This window comes from Coptis chinensis, chromosome 9 (genome assembly GCF_015680905.1).
Source record: "Coptis chinensis isolate HL-2020 chromosome 9, ASM1568090v1, whole genome shotgun sequence".
Classification (NCBI taxonomy): domain Eukaryota; kingdom Viridiplantae; phylum Streptophyta; class Magnoliopsida; order Ranunculales; family Ranunculaceae; genus Coptis; species Coptis chinensis.
The window spans coordinates 1,771,260-1,779,517 of NC_141464.1; the positions used below are offsets into that span (position 1 = coordinate 1,771,260).

Below are 8,258 nucleotides of genomic sequence, written 5' to 3' on the forward strand. Positions count from 1 at the left end.
GAGAGAGGAGTCTCTCCTTCTTCGGCATTATGTCAGGTAGAGTATGTGGAATAGTAGCTAGAGGTGCAATGAGTGGTATACTAGATAGGCGTGCTTGTTGACGTTGCCGTGTAATTACGTTAGGTGTTTTTGTTCGACCAGACCTTAATCTCATTCAAGGCTAAGACCAAACTTAACTAAACACGACAACACTCCAAACAATCCTGATATACTAGTATAAACCTCTAACAGAAGATGCGAGGTGTGGAAGAAAGGAATACCTAATTGCGTCCTTGCTTCGTGATAAGAGCCCAAAATTGTAGTTTTAACCCCTTAGCAGTCATACTTTTAGACCAATTATGTGAGTAATAAGTAAGAGTTAATACTGATTACGTGTTTTTATGTATTTCAGGCTTCAAAGTCAATTATGTGCAGGAATGTGCCACTTTGATGAGATAAAGGAGCAATGGTTGGTTACTAAGGAGTTCGGTGATTAATGGTAGCTAGTTAGACCTCAATTATGGATCTGGATGTATAAAAACAAAAGCTTAGCTCTTTGTTAATGGTAGCTAGTTAGACCTAAATTAATATATAGAATTCTAGATCCGTTTTAATTAATTAATTAAGTTTTAGTTCCATTACAATTCTTGTTTTAGATTAAATTCTTGAATGATTGTTCTTGATTGATTAGATAAACTAGCAAAATGCACGTACTATGTACGTGGATGGCAAATATAACTTATTGTAGAGTATGGGAACATAATTTGGCAAATTTTTTATTAAAATTATGTAAGCATACTTACAATTCACATTATGCCTGAGCATACGCACAACGCGCTCGCAGCCGTTTAACATTTTACTTAAAAGGAACTCCAATTCTATTTGATTTCTTAGGAGAATTTCTTCTAAAGAAAAATATGTAAGTAATATACTTATAAGTTTACATCCAAAACACACGTACTTTGAGCCTTTCAATTATGTTTGTCAGATTCATCCTAGCAAGTGAATGTTGCATATGAGAAAGATAAAAAGTTAGTGCATCGACACATTCACTGAAATCAGTATACAAATATGCAATCCTTAGGTATTGACTTCAAAGAATGGAACATATTAACCTCCAAAGGTTAATCATTTGGTTTGTTATTCATCCATCCAAAAATTGGAGTTACAATGCCACCTGAGGCATATTTCTATGTATTAGAAAGAGTCATACGCAGTCTACATAGGATAATACACCAATAATAATTAAAGTCCACCCCTTAGTCATAGTAGTAGGTCTCTCTGACTTGTCCTCTTCTATAATAGCTGCTATGTTGCAATCATCTACTCGTAACCATCTACCCCTCAAATGATGATGGATCAGCACTGATATGTTGCATGGTCCATATACATCAACAATTTGTCCCAACGCTTTACAAAAACACTCTTCAAAATCTAGCAATTCACCTTGAGAGTCAGATAATGTGAGTCTACTGGCATTTAAGTATCAAACACTTCGAAGTCTCTACAACATGGAGAGAGCTGAACTTCAAAGCAGATAAATCTTGCAATAGAAGCGATGTCCTCTCTCGAAATGAGAGAATATGGTGGGATGATTGACCTAGCTTGCTCATGTGAAGGCTAGCAGGCTCAGTGCTCAGTGCTTCCTGCTCGCTTTCTTGCTTTAATAGCCCCAAGGAGCTTGATTTTAACTGAAGAAAGGTACTGTAATGTGGCTGAAAACTAAAGAACGGTATCTCAAAATTCAATGTACTTATAAATTATTGTCTAAAAGATAAGTACTCATTCATCATTCATTATTCTCATTATTCGCCTTGAAAGTCTCATAGAATTAGTATTTAAGCATGCAAATGCCACCAAATATTCTCGCAATTCTACAATTCTACCACCAAAAGTTCTTATATATTAGTGCTCTCAAAAAACATAATAATTTAATAAGTGAGCAAGGTAAATGAATCCCCGACAAAACAATCATTAAGCTTATTGAGTGCAACATATATGCATGTTTCATTGTTGATATATATATATATATATATATATATATATCTAAAATAATAGAATTAAGATACTCACCTTTGATGAAGCACTTGGCAAATCTCATACTTCATGTTGTCCGCAACATTGGCTATTGACAAAAGATCCCCGAGAAAACCCAATGAAAAATAATATCCTAAATAAGAGTCACTTTCGCTTTAAAGGTATACAATGGATCAAGTTGAGTAAAACATTGATGAATAAAATTGTTATCAATCCTTGAAGAAAGAAATATTTTGGGTGGCAAGTGCAATGTTACAAAGTGATGTCACAATAATTATTCAAATGAATGTGTGTCATAAATAAATAAAAAGTGATACAACGATGTTATTCTTGTGTGCTGTGAATATTTGGAGCTGAGGGTATGTAGTTTGTAGATATCACGAACATGATTAGACTCCCTCTATATGAAGACCTATCAAGCACTTGGTATGGCTAGTTGTAGATCTCATAACCTTAAGCAGACATGGAGACTTAAACCCTAGCTAGACTCTCTAGACTATTATATTTAATTCTGCTCTCGATCTGTAAATAAAAGTTAATAGTATTGTTCAACATTATATATACAAAATACATATGCCTAATCATTCCAATTCTAAGTAGAATAAATAGAAAGGAATCAAAATTCAGAATTGACCTAGGAACAACTTTGTCGCACTGGACTGCATGTTCAAGAGTTCCATTTCATGATATATAGAAGTGCGAACACAAAAATACTGTATAATTGGTGATATGACACAGACACTCACTTAATTGCAAGTTAGCTAGTTCGAACCAGAAGCTTACAAGGAGACCCAATAGATTCCAAAACCTCAAGAGATTCTTGCAAATCTAAATCGCTTGCTAACATCACCCATTCTTTTTCATCATCCAAGAATTGCAAAATTGAAATGTCCCAGTTAGGCGGTTTGAACCTTTTCCCAACTTCCTCAAACAAATGGACACACCATGTGCAGGGTTCAAATTTGAACCTCACAGTATCGTCCCTATAAGTAGCCTTAACAGTGACTGCATGTCCACCATCGCGAACGACTTTCCTTTTCAAATAGTTCTGCACAAATTTTGGGGAGCCAATTGTCTAAAGTGAAGGTTGTTCTAGCCCCGTGCAACTTGAAGCTTTACTCTAACCTCATTAAACCGTTACAATGCGCAACCAAGGCATGCTGTCCGTGCACATACAACAAAACATTTATAAACGCTATTTTTTCTGTTTTTTGTCATTGCTCCAAATGTTTCCACCTGTAACACAAACGCATGAAAGTCATTACTATATCATACAACAACTAAGCAACATACGAAAATGCTGATTTTCACTAACACCCAATAGAAAAAGCACTGTAAGGTCCTATTTCTCGTGAAATCACTTACAGCAATTTCTCGCATCAAGTCGTGACCTCCTCAATAATAAGGCCCTGAGATTCCTTGATCTTCGCCAGTTTTTTTTATCAATCGTGCACGCTCCAGTTCAACATAAATCTACACGAGAAACAAAAATGCACAAGTACGGTACTGAAACCAATACATTGCTAACTTATCAAACCAATACATTGCTGTTACCATGGAAAATCAACTTTGACCTTCATTCCACCAGAAATCCAAACCATGAACCCCTTCCTAAAAAATCGTGAGCTTTCATGTAAATACCCGATGAAATTGACATCCAATTAATCGATCTTCAAAACAGGCTAACGCAGATGGCAATGGCACCATAGGCTGGGATGAGTTCATCACGGCGGCAATGCATATAAAACTACCCTCAATACTGCTCTTACAGTTGAAACAAATTTGAAAATATTTAAAGTGAACTCAAATACTGCTCTTACAGTGCTGCTACTGAAAAAATATCTAATAACCAAATATAATCATAAACTTAGAGTCCAAATGAGTATCTTACATGACTATCATTAATAATACACGATTCACCGTAGTTTAAAAGAACTAAAAATTACATAATGGTAGGGGCCTACTGCTAGGGTCCCTCGTCTTGGATAACTCCTTCGAAGTTCGCTTTCGAGATTGATAAAGGCAAAAGAACCTATACCTACTAATTTCTGCATGCTCCAAATCCATCTCCAACCTTCAAATCCTATAACCATATATTCTTTGTTCAAACTTTTATTAAAACTAAAGATCACAATAGATGTAAGTGTAACTAATCTAAAGTTTCTAACCTTGTAAAGTTTATGGATTCTCTTAAATGCGATCTTTGTGTCGATAAGGTGCTCCTCTCTCGAATGGGAGTTAAAACATCCAAATTAAATGGGAAAGAATTTACTCAATTTAGCAATCAAGATTTCAATGTTGGAACTTATTACACATACCGCTCACACTCTTCCTTAAAAACTCAAGCAAATCCATCCTTTCAACAACATCAAGATCAATCAGAACCTCATCTAACAACAACACCTGAAATTGGGGCTTGGCAATGGTCATAATCATCTTTGAATTAAATTTGAAAGAACATTACAAAACAGCGATGTACATAGAAGCATAGATTGCCACAATACTAAAGTTAAATCTGTTTGTAAACCACAGCCATGTTCTTTGACACCGGTCATACAAACAATGTCCGCTAACACCAAAGAAAAAAAAAAGAGAAGCACATCCCTAAGAAAGAAGTTAGGACATGATTTTCCATCAAATTGATGATAGCGAAACGCACACACAGCCTAGACTAACACATATGAACAGCCTCCTATTATCAACGCATCAGATGAAGTGAAAACTACTAAGATATATTTATTTAAGCCGGGTAGACAATTACATAGAGTCACTTGCAATGCGGCTATCATTGCTGAAATGTGAACAGAAATAATAATCAACTTTATGTTGAATAATGAGTGTGTGAACTTGTTTAAAGGGTTAAATTTTAAAATGTCAATGGGTGATACCTTAATAAGAGAAAATAGTATTTGAACTATAGAATTTGACTAAATGTAATTCATTTGAAAAAAATCATATCTCAATACTACAAAAACTTAAAAATAGAAAAGTTTGAAGAGAAATACAGATAAATAGTGATTAATTAATAAACTAAAATAATCAAACAAACACCAGAAAAATGAAATGAGAAATTAACACAATACAGTTCCACACCCCATACATGAAGTTCTCATGGCAGTTGGGTCTTCGCTTTTGAGCTAATGTCTAATTCTAGAGAAATGGGGGCGGACATGTCAAACCGCAAAACTTGTTAGTGGTGGCTGGCTATATGGCGGGGTATGGAAAGATAAATTGCACATGCAATTGGCTTTACCATGAAAGATTGAGCAATAAGAAGGCCATCTTGTTCTTAAGTTGTTGTGTCGAATGTGAAACTCGGCCAGCTATGGGTTCTTCCTTTGGTAACTTCATGCGTTTGGTGGTGGCGATGAAAAATGAAACCAAGAAAAGTAGAAAACCAATATTGAAACCAAAAATATAATCATAAGAAGAAGAATTAGAGATTTCATTCCTCGTCTCCCCAACAAAAGCTAAGAAAACTATCATTGTGTTTGATTAAGCAAATTAGAAATAACATTAAAAGAAAATATATATCTAACCACACACTTCAGAGTTTTGCTATTGCACCGGTTGCTACACCTCCTCCAAATCCACCCTCAACAGTTATTACCATCAATATATTCAATAGTGGTTATCATGTACCCAAGTATATGAACGTACCAGCGTGATCTAAAAATTAATTAATAAATCCGACACTCTAAATTGAGTATCGGACACGTGCCGGTGTCCGACACGGAGACGTTGCCCCTAGAGGAGTGTCTGTGCTTCATAGCCTCTGAGTGAGACATCTCATCCTAAATAACCGACTTTATGATCATATGTATGGTCAGCCATATTCTTTGTGTTTGTCGATACGGAGAAATATAACCATACATTTTACCGGGAAAACAAAGGTAAACTCGTCTCTACTTCTCACATCCAAAGTAACACTTGTTTTTTTACTTGTATAATTTAAGTCCAATTTTGATAAATTCCGGTCCTAAAATGCCTCTAGCTGTCAATTATTAACAAAATTCTGCACGCATAAAAGACCACTTTACGGGATGTACCCACGACACCTTAAAGAAGCAAAGACGCTCCACATCCTCTTCCTCGCCGCAAACCCCATGCTATACTCGATCGATCCGTGAGAATATATGCACACACTTTAAATACTTGCAAAACAGAAAAAAGACACCAAGAAACGAATATTAATAAAATAAAAACATAATTGCAAGAATGCACAAACCTCTCCACCACCAACTCCGGCAATTCATGGTAAAATTCTTCTTGGAGTTCACGAGCCAACATCTCATCTGCCTCAACTTGTCTTGCCCTAACATCCGAAATCATCATTATCCATTTGAGTCATATTTCGGAGACCTCCACTCGCATTGGGACACATCCTCAATTTCTATTATCGGATGCAAGTCGCCACAATGCCGACATTACTTCAATTCTCGTTGTTCTAGCATTTGAGGGTTCCTCAGAAGGCCCTAGAATTTCTAAGTCATCAAAAATCAAAGATTCGCCACCGTAATGTGCAATGACGGACTCCCAGATAAGATTATTGTAGTAAGTTAACTATACTTCAATTCTAAATGTAGAAAATACACTTAAAGTTAAAATGAGCACTAACAAAAAAATTAATAATCTAAATAAATCAAACCTTTTCAGTGGGAGTGGCTTCAGTAGCTACATTAGCTACATCCTGGAATTTAAATGGTCTAGTGCCACTTTTTAAACACATTACCGCGGATACCATCAAGAAAGAACAGTTTCTAGTTTTTATAACTTCATACAATCAATATATTTCTTAACCACAAATCGCTTACCTGGCCACCTAAATCCCAAAACTCTGAAGTTGGGCTAGATCAGGTCTCGTTAAGAGCCATTTCAAGATCGATCCGAAAATGAGCAGAATTACTGGATCGAGCTCGGCTAAAAGAAAGTATGTCCGTCTCCAAATTCTCCAAGGAAAAGGTAAGCTAACCGCCAGCTTATTCTCTTATACCTAGCTCAAGTGGAAGCAAGCAAAGCAATGCCGGCCGCGATCAAAGAGGTGCTTTTTCTCTATCTTATCTCTTGTTTTTCACTTAATCTTTCAAATTATGTAAAATAGAAACGCCGACTGAAATCGACAACTTAAAAAATCTATCTCTCGATTGCGGAAGAAACCCAAACCGTGAGGAACAGAGTGTCAAGGGTATCCGGATTTGTGTTTGAAACAAAAAGGCCTACCCCGCCCATGAAGAAATGAGAGGAAGTTGGAAGAACTTCAATTAATGATAGTTAAGTGGGTATTAATGGTAATTGAAGTGGGTATTAATGGTAGTTAAGGGCAAAACCGCGACATGTCAATATAGAGGCGTGGATTTGGTTTTTTGCCCTTAATTTACATAAAACTCCTTTGTCTCAGATATGTTGTAATTGAAGGGTATAAATGGAAATACAAAATTAAATGACTAAATAGTCCTTTTTAAAGACATTGAATAATATTTTTTTGTATTAAATTAGGGGTATTAGGTGGTAGAAAAAAGGCTGGTCTAATTTAAAATGCCAGGTTAATTATGGTGTATTTTACTAATAGAGATAAAATAGTTATTATTCAATTTCGTTCTTGTCATTTCCATTCTAGATCTAATTTAAATTCTTGTTCTTATTCCATTCCAGCCATTAAATTAGATTCATTATTGTTTAATTAAGTAAATCTCAATTTCTTACATTATGTTTAGTTTAGATTCAATGGAAAATGTTAGTTTGATGACTCAAGGCTAAAACCTCCATTAGAGGGGTTGATGAAGCCTTGATGAAAACTTAGTGGTTAGTATAGAATTGGTTGTAGAATCTATTCCACTCTAGAAGGTCGTGTTTCGCCATGAGAATGGGTGGACGACCTCACATGCTAGTTAGTATCCGGTAGGAATGCCATGAACACTAAGGATTAGACTCGAAATTCTTGCCATGAAAACGTAAGAATCGAGATACGACAATCTATACTAGGTTATTAAGTTGGATTCGAGGTGGATTTAATTCCCCTCTATTTCTTTATCTAGAGTCAAACAATCGTATTCCCGTAGCTTTCATAGATTAACTTTAGTTTATATTATATCTTGTTATTTAAATTAACACGTCTTGTTAGCATAACATTTCGTAAAGCTCTCATTGACTTAAGACTGATTTCTCAGACTTAGAAAACAATCCATGCTAGGGAACTAGGAGTGGAACGAACTTCCTACTCCACTTAGTGCAATTCGCATCGA

At 35.6% G+C, this 8,258-nt stretch overlaps 2 long non-coding RNA genes across 3 annotated transcripts; both read right to left on the reverse strand.

Annotated features, from left to right (window-relative positions):
- Window positions 1-1,040: 1,040 nt before the first annotated feature.
- LOC147474368 (uncharacterized) lies at window positions 1,041-2,115 on the reverse strand. Its single transcript, XR_015209115.1, has 2 exons — window positions 2,053-2,115; window positions 1,041-1,701 (listed from the first exon to the last, which is right to left on the reverse strand). It is a non-coding gene; the product is annotated as an uncharacterized LOC147474368 (long non-coding RNA).
- A 4,335-nt stretch (window positions 2,116-6,450) lies between these two features.
- On the reverse strand, window positions 6,451-6,893 carry LOC147474369 (uncharacterized). 2 transcript variants are annotated; one of them, XR_015207286.1, is made up of 3 exons: window positions 6,831-6,893; window positions 6,665-6,731; window positions 6,451-6,491 (listed from the first exon to the last, which is right to left on the reverse strand). It is a non-coding gene; the product is annotated as an uncharacterized LOC147474369 (long non-coding RNA). The 2 variants fall into 2 exon arrangements; XR_015207285.1 differs by having other exon boundaries at window positions 6,451-6,500.
- Between the last annotated feature and the right edge of the window lie 1,365 nt (window positions 6,894-8,258).